Source organism: Zingiber officinale, chromosome 8B (assembly GCF_018446385.1).
Source record: "Zingiber officinale cultivar Zhangliang chromosome 8B, Zo_v1.1, whole genome shotgun sequence".
Lineage (NCBI taxonomy): Eukaryota > Viridiplantae > Streptophyta > Magnoliopsida > Zingiberales > Zingiberaceae > Zingiber > Zingiber officinale.
This window is the reverse complement of record NC_056001.1, coordinates 66,711,516-66,729,294: the sequence shown is the minus strand read 5'-3', so window position 1 is coordinate 66,729,294 and position 17,779 is coordinate 66,711,516. Positions and strand designations below refer to the sequence as shown.

Here is a 17,779-nt window from a genome sequence, read left to right as displayed (position 1 = left end):
TCCTATAACTACATGATGTATATATGACATGACATGGTATTTTTATATTTTTCATAATAAAACATGAATGCAAAACATGATGTCATGGCATCTTATGAACAAAAAAAGCATGACAAATTAGCATAAATAGAATACCTAGATTAACTATCTAAGTATCCTTAAACCTTAGCTAATCTTAAAATTTAAACCTAGATTGCCCAAGATTTCCCAAGAAAATGCCAAAACCCAAATTGACATTTCTTTTACTTTTCCTACATTTGCCAATTTAGTTAAGCATATTCCTCAAATTTTGACACAATTTACTCTTTTAAAGAGTAACAAGTTAAAATAAAGCTTAGATTTGCTTTTAACTTCCCAATAAAATGTCAAAATCCCAACTTGGCATTTCTTTACACTTGATCTCTTGTGCCAATTAAAATTATAGCCAAATACTCAAAATATGGCACATTTTACTCCATTTAAGAAGTAAATGATAATCCTTTTCATTTTCAAAGGTTAATAATAATAATCTTGAAAATGCTCTCCGAGTGTCAACTTCATCAAAATTGGGTTAACTACCCTTCTAATCGGAGTCGACACTCTCTATCCCATCTAAGGGGTAGAGAAAATGCTTCTAGGAACCCAAAACCTATTGGAGCTCCTTGGATGCTCTAGGTACTCACTAGGGATAACTTCCTTAAATACCTTCTTAGTGACCTTGTTAGGCTTCTTAGAAGCCTTGGTCACTTTTTCTAGATCAACTATAGGGATTTCTTCCCTTGTGACATTCCTAGTGACTTTCTTAGACTTCTTAGAAGTCTTAGTCATGTTTGTTGTTGCAAAAATACTTCTAGGGATAACTTCCCTTGTATTTTTGACTTGACCACTAGGCCTAGGGTTAGTTCCATAGCTATATGGAACCCTATGGTAAGAAATTGCATCCTTCTTAGCCTTAGGTTTGTATCCCAAACCTTTACGACCATAGGATGACCCTTGTTTCTCTAAACCTAGGTTTTGACTCTTGAACCCTTGTGTATCATTTGTGATTTTTCTAAGAGTCCTCTCCAATTTATCAAGTCTTGACCTTAAGACTTGATTTTCTCTCCATAACTCCTTAACTTTAGATTTTTCATTTACACTTTGATTTTTCTTTTTCTTAGGCAAATACCTAGAATCCTTAGAGTTATTGCTTGAATTATTTTCTATCTTTCTAACCTTAGGTTTGGTAGTTTTAGCATGAAGAGCCACATGATTTTCGTTTATTCTATCATACTTCCTATTTTTATGGTAAATAGCATTAAAATGATATAAATTAGAACTAGCATATTTTTACCATTATTTAAAAGGGTAGGCTCAACAAATGATACCTTGCGTTTTACCTTGGAGGCTCCCCCTTGAGTTGTGCTTCCTCCTTGAGCCTTGACCGCTTTCTTCCCCTTGGGACATTGACTCCAATAGTGTCCCTTTTGATTGCAACAAAAGCACACAATGTGCTCCTTGCTCTTCTTTGTTCCGGGAGCGGTCTCCTTGGGCTTCTCCTTACCTTTTGGTGCCGCTTGACCCTTTTTCTTGGCCAATTTAGGGCATTTGCTTTTGTAGTGCCTATGTTCCCTACACTCAAAACATATAATATGATTTTTATTCTTAATTGAACCATTTTTTACCTTCATGTGTAGGGATGCCACTTGCTCCTCCATTTGATGTTTCTTGATTTTTGGAGGATGCAACATATTCTTCTCCATTTGACCCGGATGTAAAAGCTTCTCCTTCTTCTTGATCCGATGTCAACAAAGGTCTCTCCCCCTCAATCCTAGAGGTGGATACTTCATCTTCCTCTTCATCCTCTTGTACATTAAACAAGGAATATGCTTCTTCCTTGCTCTTTTGGGTGCACTCCTTTGAGGATGAAGCTTCTAAGACTTCTTCTTCCGATATTGAGCACCTCTCAACCTCGGAGTCTTCTTCTTCTTCTTTTTAATCTTGATTCAATGAATCACCCTTATTTGATTCTTCTTGGATTGGTACAGTGGAGGGGATCTCATGAATCGTTGCCAATTTGCTCCAAAGCTCCTTGGCATCCTTGAATTCTCCAATTTGCTCCAAACTATGGCTAGGTAATAGATTGACCAAAAGCTTGGTCACTTTATCATTTTCCTCGCTCCTTTGAATTTGTTCTTGGCTCCACTTGTTTCTCTTGAGAACTTTGTCCTTTGAACTTGTTGGAGCTTCGAAGCCTTCCATGAGAGCAAACCATTGCTCTATCTCCACCATCAAGAAATTTTTGATCCTTGATTTCCAAAGATCGAAGCTCATCATTGTGAACGGTGGAGGCACCCTTGTATCGAATCCAGGTCCATCTTGGAATTCCATTTGAAGTTGAGCTTCTTGAATGAAGTCTTCGACTTGTAGAATTGCTCCAACTTCTTCACCCTCTAGCTTTTTGCCCCTTTCGGTGATGATTCCGGTGAAGAACAACCTTGCTCTAATACCACTTGTTGGGACCGAAATGTAGCTAGAGGAGGGGGTGAATAGCTCGTCGCGATCGTCGTGCTCATCGTTGCTCACTTCTTGGGATGATGTGCAGCGGAAATACAAGAAATACAAACAACAACGCTAACTCTAGGGATTTACTTGGTATCCACCTCAAGAAGAGGTGACTAGTCTAAGGATCCACATACTCACACACCCTCCACTATAAAAACACTCCTTCTCGGTAACTACCGAAGGCGGAGAAGCCTTACAACCTCATAATACAATAATGAGAAAGAAAGAAGCAAAATATAAATGAATCTTACAAGATTACAACGAAAACCCTAGCTTCTTTTTCTTCGTGTTGTAATTGTTAGGATCGATGATCGCGGCTAGAGAGGGGGGTGTGAATAGCCGACCCAAATTCTTCCCGTTTCTTCCTACGATTAGGGTTAGCGCAGCGGAAATAACTAAATAGAAACAAAAGTGGAGAATAGCAAACCGCAAACTCGTCGATGTAACGAGGTTCAGAGATGAAACTCCTACTCCTCGGCGTGTCCGTAAGGTGGACGAAGCCTATCAATCCGTCGGTGGATGAGTCCCCGGAAAATCGGCTAATGTAAACTCCTTATGGGTGGAGAAACCTCGCCACAAAAACTTACAACAGCAAGAAGGAAATACAAAGAAGAGCAAGAACAAAATATACAATGAATGTACAAATACTCGCTTGCCTTCTCGTCGACTGAAGTCCCGGATGAAGCACCAACTTCACAGACGAATGCCAACAAGCAACTCAGTCAAAGAAGCTCCCCCGAAGCTTCGGAGCTCAGCAAAGCTCAAGAGCACAGCTTTCAGAAGAAACGCAGCTCAGTTCAGAGGAGGAAGAAGAAGGAGTGGTGCCACTGTAGCCCTTGAACTCCTTTTATAACCTGCACTCACCTGCGAAGAACAGAAGATAGAAGACTAGCCGTTGTGAGCCAACGACTAGGGCTGGACCAATCAGAACATCTCCTGATCGGTCCAGGAAGACCCTGATCGGTCCTGGGGACCGATCAGAGCTTCCTCTGATCGGTCCAGGGACCGATCAGCATGCTTTTCTCCCGAACTTCTTGCCTTCTGATCGTTGTTTCCTGATCGGTCTGCAGACCGATCAGATAACACTCAATAGGCTACTGTTTGGTTACTGATCGGTCACCAGACCGATCCAGATACCCAGTGTATCACTGGATCGATCCACTGATCGATCCAGAGCTTGGTTTTTGCCCAAACCAAGTCCCAAACCTTCCAAACCAACATCCGGTCAACCTTGACCTGTTGGTACATCATGCTTAGCATCCGGTCACTCCCTTGACCTGCTAAGTCTCCCCACCAAGTGTCTAGTCAATCCCTTTGACCCACTTGGACTTTTCTCTTCGTGTCAAGTATCCGGTCACTCCCTTGACCTACTTGACCTTCTCAACACCAGATGTCCGATCACCCTTGATCCATCTGGATTTTCCCTTGCCCGGCTTCACTCACCAGGACTTTCACCTAGCTTCACTCACTAGGGTTTTCACCTGGCTTCACTCACCAGGATTTCCAATCTGCCCGGCTTCACTCACCAGGACTTTCCAACTGCCTGGCTTCACTCACCAGGACTTTCCCACTGCCTGGCTTCACTCACCAGGACTTTCCACATCCGGTCCAGAGAACGAGCTACCGAGCCCTCTCCGACTTCCATCCGGTCCAGAGAACGAGCTCCCGAGCCCTCTCTGACCACAGTCCGGAGAACGAGCTACCGAGCCCTCTCCGACTTCCATCCGGTCCAGAGACCGAGCTCCCGAGCCCTCTCTGACCACAGTCCAGAGAACGAGCTACCGAGCCCTCTCTGACTTCCCATGTGCCAAGCTCCCATACTTGGACTTCTCCATGCCAAGTCTCCATACTTGGACTTTTCCCGTGCCAAGTTCCCTGCTTGGACTTTTCACCATGCCAAACTCCCTGCTTGGACTTTTCCCGTGCCAAGCTCCCTGCTTGGACTTTTCCGAGTCAGGTCAACTCACCTCGGGTCAACCAGGTCAACCTTGACCACGGGTTGCACCCACAATCTCCCAAGCTTGTTCTCGTCAAACATCAAAATACAACTCGAGTCAAGTCAACTCGAGTCTGGTCAACCTTGACCTAAGGTTGCACCAACAATCTCCCCCTTTTTGATGTTTGACAAAACCCATAATCAAACCCATAATCAAGTTAGGTTAACCCGATAACCTAGCTTAGGTTTTCTAATGTTCTTCCCTGAACATTCTCTATTCTCCTCAAACCTACACTCTCCCCCTTTTTGACACACATCAAAAAGAGTGAATCAAGGTCAAGAGTTTCTTTCTAATGAAAGTCTCATACCTTTCATTGAAACTCTTAATTTCTCCCTTGATACTACGGTCAACAATTAACTTAGTGATAATCCCATATCACTCAAGTCTTTAGGAGTAAAAACTCCCCCTAAAAGTCAACTCCCCCTTGACCATTGCACCAACAATGTCTTGGAGAGTTTCAAACCTTTAGAACTCTAAAACACCACTTCCATAGCTGTAATTTCAGACAAACAGTCGAAATTCAGCAACTTGGCACGCCCTGATCGGTCACCAGACCGATCAGGGATTCCCTGGACCGGTCACGGTGACCGATCCAGGCACCCCTGGACCGGTCACGGTGACCGATCCAGGCACCCCTGGACCGATCAGAATCCCCTCTGATCGGTCCACAACTCTGATTTCTGATTTCTGAACTTTTCTTCTCCCGAAATTCAGAAACCTCTAGAAAATTATAGAAAATTCCAAAAATTGTGAAATTTTGAGGTTACATTCCTCATAACATATACTATCAAGGAAAAATAGTTTTCTATGAAAATAACTTCCATTTTCAAAACTTGATACAAAGTTCAAAAGTCTTTGAAATAGCTCAAAGTTAACTCATCTTTGTATCAACTTGTTCAATGATGAATGCTATCACTAGAAAAGCTTCATCAAGGTTTTTCAAATCAATTTTGAAATGATTTTAAACCCTTTAATTTAGGACCACAATCTTTGGGCTAAATGTACATGACTTGTACATAAGCTTTCCCTATGATCCTCAATTTTGAATTAGGCTTATCTAGGTACAAGAACAATGCACCTTGATCCTAACTCATCATCCTAATATCTCACACACATCTAAGGTGTATCAAACACATTCAAGTCAATTTTGATGTGAGATATGGGTTTAGGTTATCTTAGGCTAATGTCTCATGCATTTTCTAAACATCAATTTGATCTCCATATCAAATTGTGTTTTTAACCTTAAATCAATTTCATTGATTATAAATGCAAGAGAAGAGATGATGACATGGCATATAATGATATCATAAATGAAACATGTGCCAATGTCATGATGTCATGACATAAAGTATGAAACTTAAATAAAGCATGACATTTGACTAACCTAAGCATTATCATGACATTTTAAATGATCATAAAATAAATATGATGTCATGACATGGCATATGGCAAACAATATATGGCAAATATCACATAAAGGTATAGAAAATACCTAATTCTAGCCTTAGTTGCCATTTTTGATAATTTCGATCATTTTGCCATAAATTCTATATTCCTAAGTGTGATAGACCTCAAATCATATACCAAAGATGTTTATATCACTATGTGCCAATTAGATTGACTCTAGACAACTCCTCAAATTTGATTGGCACATTCTAATCACCTTAGGAATAATTTTCCATTTCATTTTCAAGACTTGATTACACCTTGAAAATTCCCAGAGTGCCACCTTTTGCCATGATTAGGTTAACTACCTATTCAAGTAAGGTTGGCACACTCTAATCCAACTAGCGTGATGGAATCATGCTCTTAGGAACCCAATACCTATTGGAGCTCATTGGGTTCACTAAGTATTCACTAGGGATGACTTCCCTAGCAACCCTTCTAATGACCCTCCTAGGCTTTGAAGCCTTGATCATTTGGGACTCATCAAGATCAACTCTAGGGGTGACTCCCCTTGTGACCTTGGTGATGGTCTTCCTAGCCCTAGATTTTGTTCCATAATCGAATGGAACATTGTGATAAGTGGGCTTGACCATTTGGGACTTAGGTTTGTGACCCAAACCTTTCTTGTCCTTGGACATTGGTTTTTGACCCTTAAACCCTAGAGATGACTTCTCCAAGTTCTTAAGAGCCTTTTCCAAAGTATCAAGTCTTGACATCAAGACTTGATTCTCCTTCTCTAATACCTCAATTTTTAATTTTTCATTTTTCTTTGAGGTATTCCTAGGCATGTGTCTAGTTGTTTTGGGATTCCTACCTAGGTTTTCCTTAGCCTTAGATGAGTTAATCCTAGGGTTGACTTTCCTAGTGTTATCCTTATCTAGGCTCACATGTTTGGCACCTAAGCATGTGTATCGATTTCTATAATTATCATGCTTATCATTATTGTCAATTGCAATCAAACTACTAGCATGCATCTTACTAGTATTGCAATAATGTGCCTTAGAGATTACCTTAGGGTTTGCCTTAGCTCCCCCTATTAACGTGCTCGGTCTCTTGTCCTTGTGAGGTTGCCTCCCCCTCGAACATTGACTCTGATAATGTCCCCTTCGCTTGCATTGGAAGCACACCACGTGCTCCTTGCTCTTGCGTATCGGGACTCCGGCTTCCTTGATCTTTGGCGCCGGTGGAGTCTTCCTAACCCTCTTTGGACATTTACTCTTGTAATGTCCAAATTCCCTACACTCAAAGCACATTATGTGTAATTTGTTTGAAATTAAATGGCTTGAGTTACCTAGGGTTGAGGATGGATGAACGCTCTCTCCTTCATCCCTTCCGGAGGTAGAAGCTTCTTCTTCTTGCTCCGAACTTGAAGAAGAACTCTCCTCCTCTTCTTCCTTAGATGTTGAGTGGCCCTCAACTTCTAAATCCATTCCTCCATGAAGTGAACTCCTTGGCTCACTTGACTCCTCTTCATGTCTTGAAGTGGAGTTCCCCTCATGGAACTTAGCCAAGTTGTTCCACAACTCCTTGGTATTGTTATATCCACCTATCCTACACAAAACATCATTAGGTAAAGAAAATTCAAAAATTTTCAATACCTCATCGTTGACTAGGGATTGGTGGACTTGTTCCTTGGTCCATTCCTTCTTCTCTAGGGTTTCTCCTTTCTTGTCCATCGGAGGCTTGAACCCTAATTGAACACAACTCCAATTTTCAAGGTTAGTCATAAGAAAGTACTTCATTCTTACCTTCCAAAATGCGAAGTCGTCGCGATCGTAGAAGGGTGGAATCGTGATGTCCTCCCCAAGCCGATCCATCTCTAGCTTGTGCTCCCTCGGGTGTTAATCCGGCAAAGAGCGACCTCACTCTGATACCACTTGTTAGGATCGATGATCGCGGCTAGAGAGGGGGGTGTGAATAGCCGACCCAAATTCTTCCCGTTTCTTCCTACGATTAGGGTTAGCGCAGCGGAAATAACTAAATAGAAATGAAAGCGGAGAATAGCAAACCTCAAACTCGTCGATGTAACGAGGTTCGGAGATGAAACTCCTACTCCTCGGCGTGTCCGTAAGGTGGACGAAGCCTATCAATCCGTCGGTGGATGAGTCCCCGGAAAACCGGCTAATGTAAACTCCTTATGGGTGGAGAAACCTCGCCACAAAAACTTACAACAGTAAGAAGGAAATACAAAGAAGAGCAAGAACAAAATATACAATGAATGTACAAATACTCGCTTGCCTTCTCGTCGACTGAAGTCCCGGATGAAGAACCAACTTCACGGACGAATGCCAACAAGCAACTCAGTCAAAGAAGCTCCCCCGAAGCTTCGGAGCTCAGCAAAGCTCAAGAGCACAACTTTCAGAAGAAACGCAGCTCAGTTCAGAGGAGGAAGAAGAAGGAGTGGTGCCACTGTAGCCCTTGAACTCCTTTTATAACCTGCACTCACCTGCGAAGAACAGAAGATAGAAGACTAGCCGTTGTGAGCCAACGGCTAGGGCTGGACCGATCAGAACATCTCCTGATCGGTCCAGGAAGACCCTGATCGGTCCTGGGGACCGATTAGAGCTTCCTCTGATCGGTCCAGGGACCGATCAGCATGCTTTTCTCCCGAACTTCTTGCCTTCTGATCGTTATTTCCTGATCGGTCTGCAGACCGATCAGATAACACTCAATAGGCTACTGTTTGGTTACTGATCGGTCACCAGACTGATCCAGATACCCAGTGTATCACTGGATCGATCCACTGATCGATCCAGAGCTTGGTTTTTGCCCAAACCAAGTCCCAAACATTCCAAACCAACATCCGGTCAACCTTGACCTGTTGGTACATCATACTTAGCATCCGGTCACTCCCTTGACCTGCTAAGTCTCCCCACCAAGTGTCTGGTCAATCCCTTTGACCCACTTGGACTTTTCTCTTCGTGTCAAGTATCCGGTCACTCCCTTGACCTACTTGACCTTCTCAACACCAGATGTCCGATCACCCTTGATCCATCTGGATTTTCCCTTGCCCGGCTTCACTCACCAGGACTTTCACCTAGCTTCACTCACTAGGGTTTTCACCTGGCTTCACTCACCAGGATTTCCAATCTGCCCGGCTTCACTCACCAGGACTTTCCAACTACCTGGCTTCACTCACCAGGACTTTCCCACTGCCTTGCTTCACTCACCAGGACTTTCCACATCCGGTCCAGAGAACGAGCTATCGAGCCCTCTCTGACCACAGTTCGGAGAACAAGCTACCGAGCCCTCTCTGACCACAGTTCGAAGAATGAGCTACCGAGCCCTCTCCGACTTCCATCCGGTCCAGAGAACGAGCTCCCGAGCCCTCTCTGACCACAGTCCAGAGAACGAGCTACCGAGCCCTCTCCGACTTCCATTCGGTCCAGAGACCGAGCTCCCGAGCCCTCTCTGACCACAGTCCAGAGAACGAGCTACCGAGCCCTCTCCGACTTCCCATGTGCCAAGCTTCCATACTTGGACTTCTCCGTGCCAAGTCTCCATACTTGGACTTTTCCCGTGCCAAGTTCCCTGCTTGGACTTTTCACCATGCCAAACTCCCTGCTTGGACTTTTCCCGTGCCAAGCTCCCTGCTTGGACTTTTCTGAGTCAGGTCAACTCACCTCGGGTCAACCAGGTCAACCTTGACCACGGGTTGCACCCACAATCTCCCAAGCTTGTTCTCGTCAAACATCAAAATACAACTCGAGTCAAGTCAACTCGAGTCTGGTCAACCAGGTCAACCTTGACCTAAGGTTGCACCAACAGTAATTTGCCTCTTGACTTGGATGAGCCTCCAAGAACCTTTAAGAATTGGCGGTGAGGAAGAAAAGATTGCTGTGGAGAGCTGCTGTAATTGCCCGTGGAGAATAATCGAAGAAGTTTTTGAAGACACGCTCGCCAACGGCTTTATTTGCGCCAACGGTTGAATCCCAATCGATTGAATTGTTCCCAATCTATTGGGAAGGCTTTGGATCGATCACCCGATTGATCCAGAGTGCCTCTGTGCTCTCTGGAATCGTCCTGAATTGATTACTCGATCGATTTAAGGCTTCTCGAGCGATTTCCAATGCTCCAATCGATCGGTCGATCGATTGAAGGTTTCAATCGATCAACTGATCGATTCAGAAACTTACTGTTCACTTAGAAACTCTCCCAATCGATTGACTAATCGATTGGGGAAGTTTTGATTGATTACACAATCGATTCAGCCCATTTCTGCATTAATTCATGTCAACCAATCGATTGACCAATCGATTAAACCCCCCAATCGATTGGAAAGAAGAAAACTGGATAGAGCTTGAAATTAGCTTCGTTTCACATCCGAGATCACCTCATTCCAATATCCGAGTCAAAAGTTATGGCCTTCGAAAGTTTACTACGTCCGAACTTCCTAGTTCCATGCCAACTCCCTATTGGACTTACGACCGCTAAGAATTCGGTCAACTTTTGACCCGTCTAGACTTTCTCTTTGCGCCAAGTGTCCGGTCAACCTTGATCCACTTGGACTTACCATCTCATGCCAAGTGTCCGGTCCTCCAAGACCTACTTGGACTTCCAAACATCAGGTGTCCGGTCAACCTTGACCCACCTAGATTTCCACATGCCTGGCTTCACTCACCAGGTCTTTCCATCTACCTAGCTTCACTCACTAGGACTTCCCATCTGCCTGGCTTCACTCACCTGGACTTTCACCTAGCTTCAACTACTAGGATTTTTACCTGACTTTACTCACCAGGATTTTTCCACTGTCCGGCTTCACTCACCAGGACTTTCCACCTGCCTGGCTTCACTCACCAGGACTTTCACCTAGCTTCACTCACTAGGATTTTTCAACTGCCTAGCTTCACTCACTAGGTCTTTCACCTGGCTTCACTCACCAGGATTTTTCTTTCTGCCTAGCTTCACTCACTAGGACTTCCCAGTCAAGTATCCGATCAATCTTGACCTACTTGACTCTTCTTCAAACTCAGACTGGTCAAGCCTTAACCAGAGGGGAATTGCTCCAGCAATCTCCCCAATCAGATGATTACACCTGTAATCTCTACGTATTATCTGTATTGTCAAACATCAAAACCTAAACATAAAGACTCAAGCTTGAGCCAACTCAAGCTTAGTCAACCAGGTCATCCTTGACCTAGGGATATTGCACCAACACTTATCAGATCTCTATTTTCCATCTGGTGGCCTATCGCGTGGAGCCCGTTGAGGATGTCCTTGATCCTCGTGTGAAGCTGACTCGTCATTTCTCCTTCCTATATTTTTATTTTAAATATTCTATTTAATAACAAATCGCGTTTCATTACCTTAGCGTCGTTGGTTCCTTTATGCAGCTCGATCAACTTGTCCCAAAGTTTTTTTGTCTTCTGGTGCGGCCTACCCGGTTCAGCTCTTCCCTTTTCAGTCTGTATTGTAGCGTGTTGATTGCCTTGTTCTCCATCGATGCTTTCTTCTTTATGTTTGAAGTCCACTGTTCCGGATCAAGTAGATTTTTGGAGTTGTCAACTGGTGCTCTGTAGGCTTTTGTGACGCTGAGACATTGGTCAAAGTCCGTCTTCAGGTAGACTTCCATCCTTTTCTTCCAGTACGGAAAATCATCCCCGTTGAATAGGGGAGGACGTACCGTGCTGAAGCCTTCAATCTGAGACATGCTGACCCTGCACACAATAAAGCAACGACAAACAAAGTCCCAAGACTTGGTCTTGGATTAGTAGTGCGGGAAGAATTAAGAATAATAAAAAGAGCTAAATTGGTGTTGCACCAAATTAGATTTAATTGCAATGGAAATTATTTCCAAAAAGGTAATAATACCAGTTTGGAATTATGCAAAAAATTGAAAGTCGAAAACGAATAAAAGGGAAGTTTCACCCCCTTGTCTGATTGGCGGTTGCACCAAATCAGAGTGATATCTGCTCTGATACCACTTGTTGGATCATGATCGTTCGATAGAGGGGGGGTGAATGTCGATTTAAAATTTATCGAAAAGAGTTAAGCACAGCGGAAAAAGAAACGAGCCAAAGACTACACAGAGATTTACTTGGTTCGGAGACTTTGGCGACTCCTACTCCAAGCCCCGCACACAAGGGTGCTTTCGGTGGGCAATTACTAATAATTTGAATAGTAATTACAGAATTGAATTACAGGAATTAATTAGTAAAATAAAAACTGACAATTAGAAAAGGAAAAAATAAACTAGAACTTTGTCGGAGAGCTTTCGTAGAGTCGCAGGAGCACCAGAGATCGAACTGAGAGTTGATGCTCTGACTCCAACCTTGACCCTTCTTATATATGAGGTTCGGGGCGCCTGGAACCTTCAGGGTGCCCTTGTTGTGACGTAGTCGAGCCAACCAACGAACTCCACGTGGCACAGCGACATTGGGGATAGAATTTGCCTCCGGGCGCCCTGGTACCTCCCGGGCGCCCGGACCCTATTTTCTAGCGGTTCCCTACCTGCAAGAAAATGTTAGTCCGAGGTAAATATATATCCTGCAAAATAGAGTGTTAGCACAGTTTATCATTAGATAAAATATTAATTAGATTCCGTCTCTCCGAGATCGAAATCTAGTCAAGATCTCGACTTAGAGTTCTGAAATGGTCCTAAGTCGGATCGGCGCCTAAGTTCTCTTCCCGAGAATGCGTCCTCACAGTCACTCTCATCCAGTGACTTACCTTTACTTACCTGCTAGCTATCCGATCAGCCCGTCGACCTAGCTGGACTTTGTGTTAAACGTCCGGTCAGCCCGTCGACCCGTTTGGACTTCGTACCAACTATCCGATCGGCCCGTCGACCTAGCTAGGCTTCGTGCCAGACATCAGGTCAGCCCGTCGACCTGTCTGAGCTTCTCCTACACACTTGGTCAGAGTGTTAGATCAACAACAAGACTAACTTAACCTATTTTGTCATTCATTAAAACCTGGGTTATACTGTTAGTGCTAACCACACCAACAAAAGGAGTGACTGAATACTTGGCACAAAGAAATCTAGATGAGTCAAGGGTGACCGGACATCTGGTGGAAGGAAGTGTTGGGTAATTTCCCTAGGTCAAGGTTGATCAGTTTGACTAAGCTTGAGTTGAGTCAAGCTTGAGTCAGGATTTGAGTTTTAATGTTTGACAATATAAGAAGTTTGACAATATAAGGAGATTGCTGGAGCAATAATCCGGTTATGGAGATGGTCAAAGGGTTGACCAGGTTGATAAGAAGACAAGTCAAGTAGGTCAGGGATGACAGGAGACTTGACTAGGTAAGTCCTAGCTAACTGGAGGTTAGGCGTCTAGAAGTCCTAACTGGAAGTTAGGTAGTGGTAAAGTCCTAGTGAGGAGCAAGGCAGGAGAAAGTCCTGGTGAGGAGCCAGGCAATTGGAAAGTCCTGGTGAGGAGCCAGGCAATTGAAAAGTCCAAGTGTGATCTTGGCAAAGGAGAAAGTCCTGGTGATGAGCCAAGCAATTGGAAAGTCCAAGTGTGATCTTGGCAAAGAAGAAAGTCATGGTGAGGAGCCAGACAATTGGAAAGTCCAAGTATGATCTTGGCAAAGGTTGTAAGTCCAAGCATGTGGTCTTGGTAAAGTAAGTCCTAGTGTGACTTAGCAAGGAGAACTCGACAACTAGGATGAGGCCGAAGGAAGCTCTTGAAGGCAAGGCGTGAAGGATGGGGAGATATTCGAGGGACGCAAGGCTGATGGAGGAGGCTAGAAGGCTAGTTCGAGGTTTGTCGGGTGTGGTCAAATGCTAGGCATGGAGATCCAACAGGTCACGGTTGACCAGGAGTTGGGTTGGAGATTTTGGACTTGAGTTTGAGTCAAGTTCAGGCTGGTCAATCGATCGGGCGATCGATTGAACCAGGGTTCAATCGATCAGTGGATCGATTGGAGTGTACTGCGAAGGAAGGAATGGTCCAATCGATTGGTTGATTGATTGGGACCTTAATTCGTGAGCATAGAGGCCTTCCCAATCGATTGGACGATCAATTGGGAGCTGCCGATCGATCAGCCGATCGATTGGGCAGGGGAGTTCTCGCGCGATCGCGAGAACACAGAAAGCTTCTGAATCGATCCACCGATCGATTCAGATGTTCCCAATCGATCGGTCGATCGATTGGGATTTGACCGTTGGGTAGGATGCAGGTGATGGACGATTGCGATGGAGTGGTGCTGATGTGGCAATCGATTGGGGATGGATTGGATCGATTGGGAGTACTGTTTAAAGTCTTGGCGGAGCTTTTTCTCTGCAGAACTTTGCTTTCTTCTCTTGCAGTTTTCTGTGATTTTCACCAGCGATCTCCTCCAAGATTCCTGCCAGTTCTTGAGGGTTTTTGGAGTGCATCTCCAAGATTCAAGAGGCAACAACAACAAGCAATAAGTAAGCAAGAAGATGAGTGTATTTCAATTGTATTATTGTATTCTCTTCTTGTGTGAGTGTTGTAGTGTTGTGTATGTTTGTACGAGACTTCTCCGCCTCCGGTTGCGACCGAGAAGGAGTATTTCATAGTGGAGGAGTGAGTCGGTGTGTGGATCCTTGGATTAGTCACCTCTTCTTGAGGTGGATACCAAGTAAACCCTAGGTGTTAGCGTTTTAGTTTGTTGTGTCTTTCTTTCCGCTGCATATCATCAAGACGACGCAACCAACGAGTCGCCGACGAGACGCTATTCACCCCCCTCTAGCGGGAACATCGGTCCCTACAATTGGTATCAGAGTGAGGCCGCTCTTCTACGGACTAACCGCCAAGAGAGCAAGAAGCTAGAGGAAGAAGAAGATGGATTTGGAAGGACCACTCGGATGGGACATCCGGATTCCACCTCCGTACGACAAAGAAGATTTTAATTTATGGAGGAATCGGTTGGAGACTTGGTTCCAAATAGATTGGAACCAATGGGTGGTCTTGGAAGACCCGTTTGAAGCTCCAACGGACAAGAAGGGTAAACACCTCCGACCTCGACATTGGACCGAGAAACAAAGGGAGCAAGTGGAGGCGGATAAGGAGGTAACAAAAGTTTTGCTAAATTTATTACCTTCTAATATAATTTTGAGTGTAGGTGAATGCACGAGTGCAAGTGATTATTGGAAAAAGGTCATTGCCTATCATGAGAACTCCACTCAATTTCAAGGAGTGAATGAGCCTAAGGAGAAGGGTTCATTGGTCCAAGAAGAGAAGGACCAATCCGATGTTGACATAAGGTCAACACTCGAGGAGAAGAAGGAAGAGGAGGAGAAGGAAGAAAATGAGAGATCTTCTACATCTTCAAGAGAGGAAGAGGTGGAAGCATCCACATTCTCAAGGGTTGAAGAGGTGGAAACACCCACATCCTCAAGAGGAGAAGAAGAAGATGATGCAACTTCCACAATGCAAGATAAATCAAATGGAGAATCAAGAATCATCCCTACAAGCAAAGGTAAAGAAACTTCAATTGTAAATAACAAAAATCATATCATTTGTTTTGAGTGTAGGGAACATGGACACTATAAGAGCAAGTGTCCCAAGTTGGCCAAGAAGAAGAGCCAAATAGTACCCAAGGGCAAGGAGAAGCCCAAGGAGATTGGTCCCACGGAACGCAAGAGCAAGGAGCACATTGTGTGATTCTCATGCAATCAAAATGGGCATTACCGGAGTCAATGCCCTAAAGAGAAGAAGCCAATCAAAGTTAGAGGAGGAAGCACAAGTCTAGGGGGAGCTTTTAAGAGCAAACCCAAGGTAGCATTTAATGACGCAATTCCTTTTAGAAATGGTAAAGAGCATGTTAGAAATAAGGTACATCATTTAAATACCAATTATCATGAGAATAGGAGGCATGATAGCTTTAAGGGAAAATACATTCCTCCTCATGCTAGAACTATCACACCTAAGGTTAGGAAGGTAGATAACAATTTAGGCAATAACTCTAAGGATTTTAGATACATGCCTAAATATAGAAATGCTCATAGTGGTCAAGAAAAATCCAAACCTATGGATTTAATGACGGAAAATCAAGTCTTGAGGTCAAGACTTGATAACTTAGAAAGAACCCTAGCAAGAATGGAAAACATGCTTAAGGGTCAAAATGAGCTTAACCTAGGAATGTCTAGACAAGAGTCATCCAATGGATATAGAGGTTTGGGATATGAACCTAAAGTCAAGAAGGATGTGACTTCCTATCATAGAGTTTCATATAGCTATGAAACCAAACCTAGGTCTAGTGGTCAAGCCAAAAATACTAGGGAAGTCAGCCCTAAGAGTATTTTTATCAAGATCAAGGTGACTAAGGCTCCAAAAAGGCCAAATAAAGTCACAAAGAAGGTTACAAGGGGAGGTATCCGTAGGAGTGACCTAGTAGACGTGACTAAGGCTTCTAAGAAGCCTAGAAAGGTCCTTAAGAAGGTATCTAGGGAAGTTATCCCTAGCAAGTACCTAGAGCATTCAAGAAGCACAAATAGGTATTGGGTTCCTAGGAGCATATTCTCTACACCCTAGATGGGTTAGAGAGTGTCATTTTCAAGGTATCTGATAACCTTTGAAAATGAGAAGGATAATGTGTTACTCTTTGAGAAGAGTAAAACGTGCCAAAATTTGAGGAATTGAAATTAATCTAAAATTGGTACACCTAAGGAAACTATAAGAAATACTAAGTTGGGATTTTGGTATCTGATAACCATGATTTTGGCTATATTATCTTGATTCATAATGCATGCTTTTATTGGTATTCATAGCTTAAACTCATGATTACTCTACATTTTACAAATTACATTTGATTTTGGACCTAATTGCGAATTAGCCAATTATCATGGTATTTGATGCTAATATTTTATTATTATTTTGTAGGCATCAAAAGGGTCATGTACCCGATCAGATCAGGCTACACTTGGGCTCAAATCTAGGGCTAAACGAAGCGATCAAGCCTTGGAGTATTTTGGACCGTCCATTGAAGATCAAGCAGATCTGAGCCATCCATTGAAGATCCGGCTCATCCAACCCAATGAGGAGTAGATCTGGACCGTAGATGAAGATCCAGAAGTTTTGATCCAGATCTGGGATGTTTTCCACCGTTGATAGAGGCTTGAAGATTTTGAACCGTCCGATTATATTTGAAAGGGGTATAAAACGTTTGAGAAGCTACAGTGCAAGCTTGAGCTCGGTTCGTGATTTGCTGCTATAGTGGTGTCTTCTTCTCCACCGCGACGTCGCAGCTCCCATTCTCCACTTCAGATCCAGATGTAAGCATTCTTCATCGGCGGCGATTCTTGAGCTCCGACGATCATCGTCCGAGGGCACAGAAGCGGCAGAGGGAGTTCCCCAGTTCGTGAAGTTGAGTTTCTGTCCATTTTTGTAATCCGAATTTAGGGGCGTTCTCCGATCCGCGATTTCCATCATCACCGGAGTTCAAGGGTGTTCCCAGAAGCTTCGATCACATTCCCGTTTCTCCATCCCATCAGCAACTCCGGGATCGATCTGATCAATTGATTGGTGTTCGTAAATTTCAGATTCCAACTCTGTTTTCTTCGTGCGATCTGGATTCTACTCGGGTGTGAGCTAGAAGGGCGTTCTCTGAGGCTATGAGCATCCGAATGGATTAGTTGATAGCTCAAGATTCAAAGCCATTTACCGAAGGGCGTTCTCAACGGCAATTCTATAGTGACAGCAGGGAGAAGAAGCTGCATTCTCGGATCTGTGATGTTTGAACGTTTGTTTCTTAGTTTGTTTTCTTTGTTTGTTTTGAAATTTACTTGAATCTTCCATCACATGGCTCAGATCACCAGATCTGATATCTTAGCTTTGCAGTTTCATCTTTGTTTCGATTTAGTTTGCAATTTAGTACTGTGTTCTGATTTTCTTACTTGAAACCCC

At 43.7% G+C, this 17,779-nt stretch overlaps 1 pseudogene; it reads left to right on the top strand.

Annotated features, from left to right (window-relative positions):
* Window positions 1-17,463, top strand: part of LOC122013926 — a 48,027-nt pseudogene extending 30,564 nt beyond the window's left edge.
* Window positions 17,464-17,779: the final 316 nt, after the last annotated feature.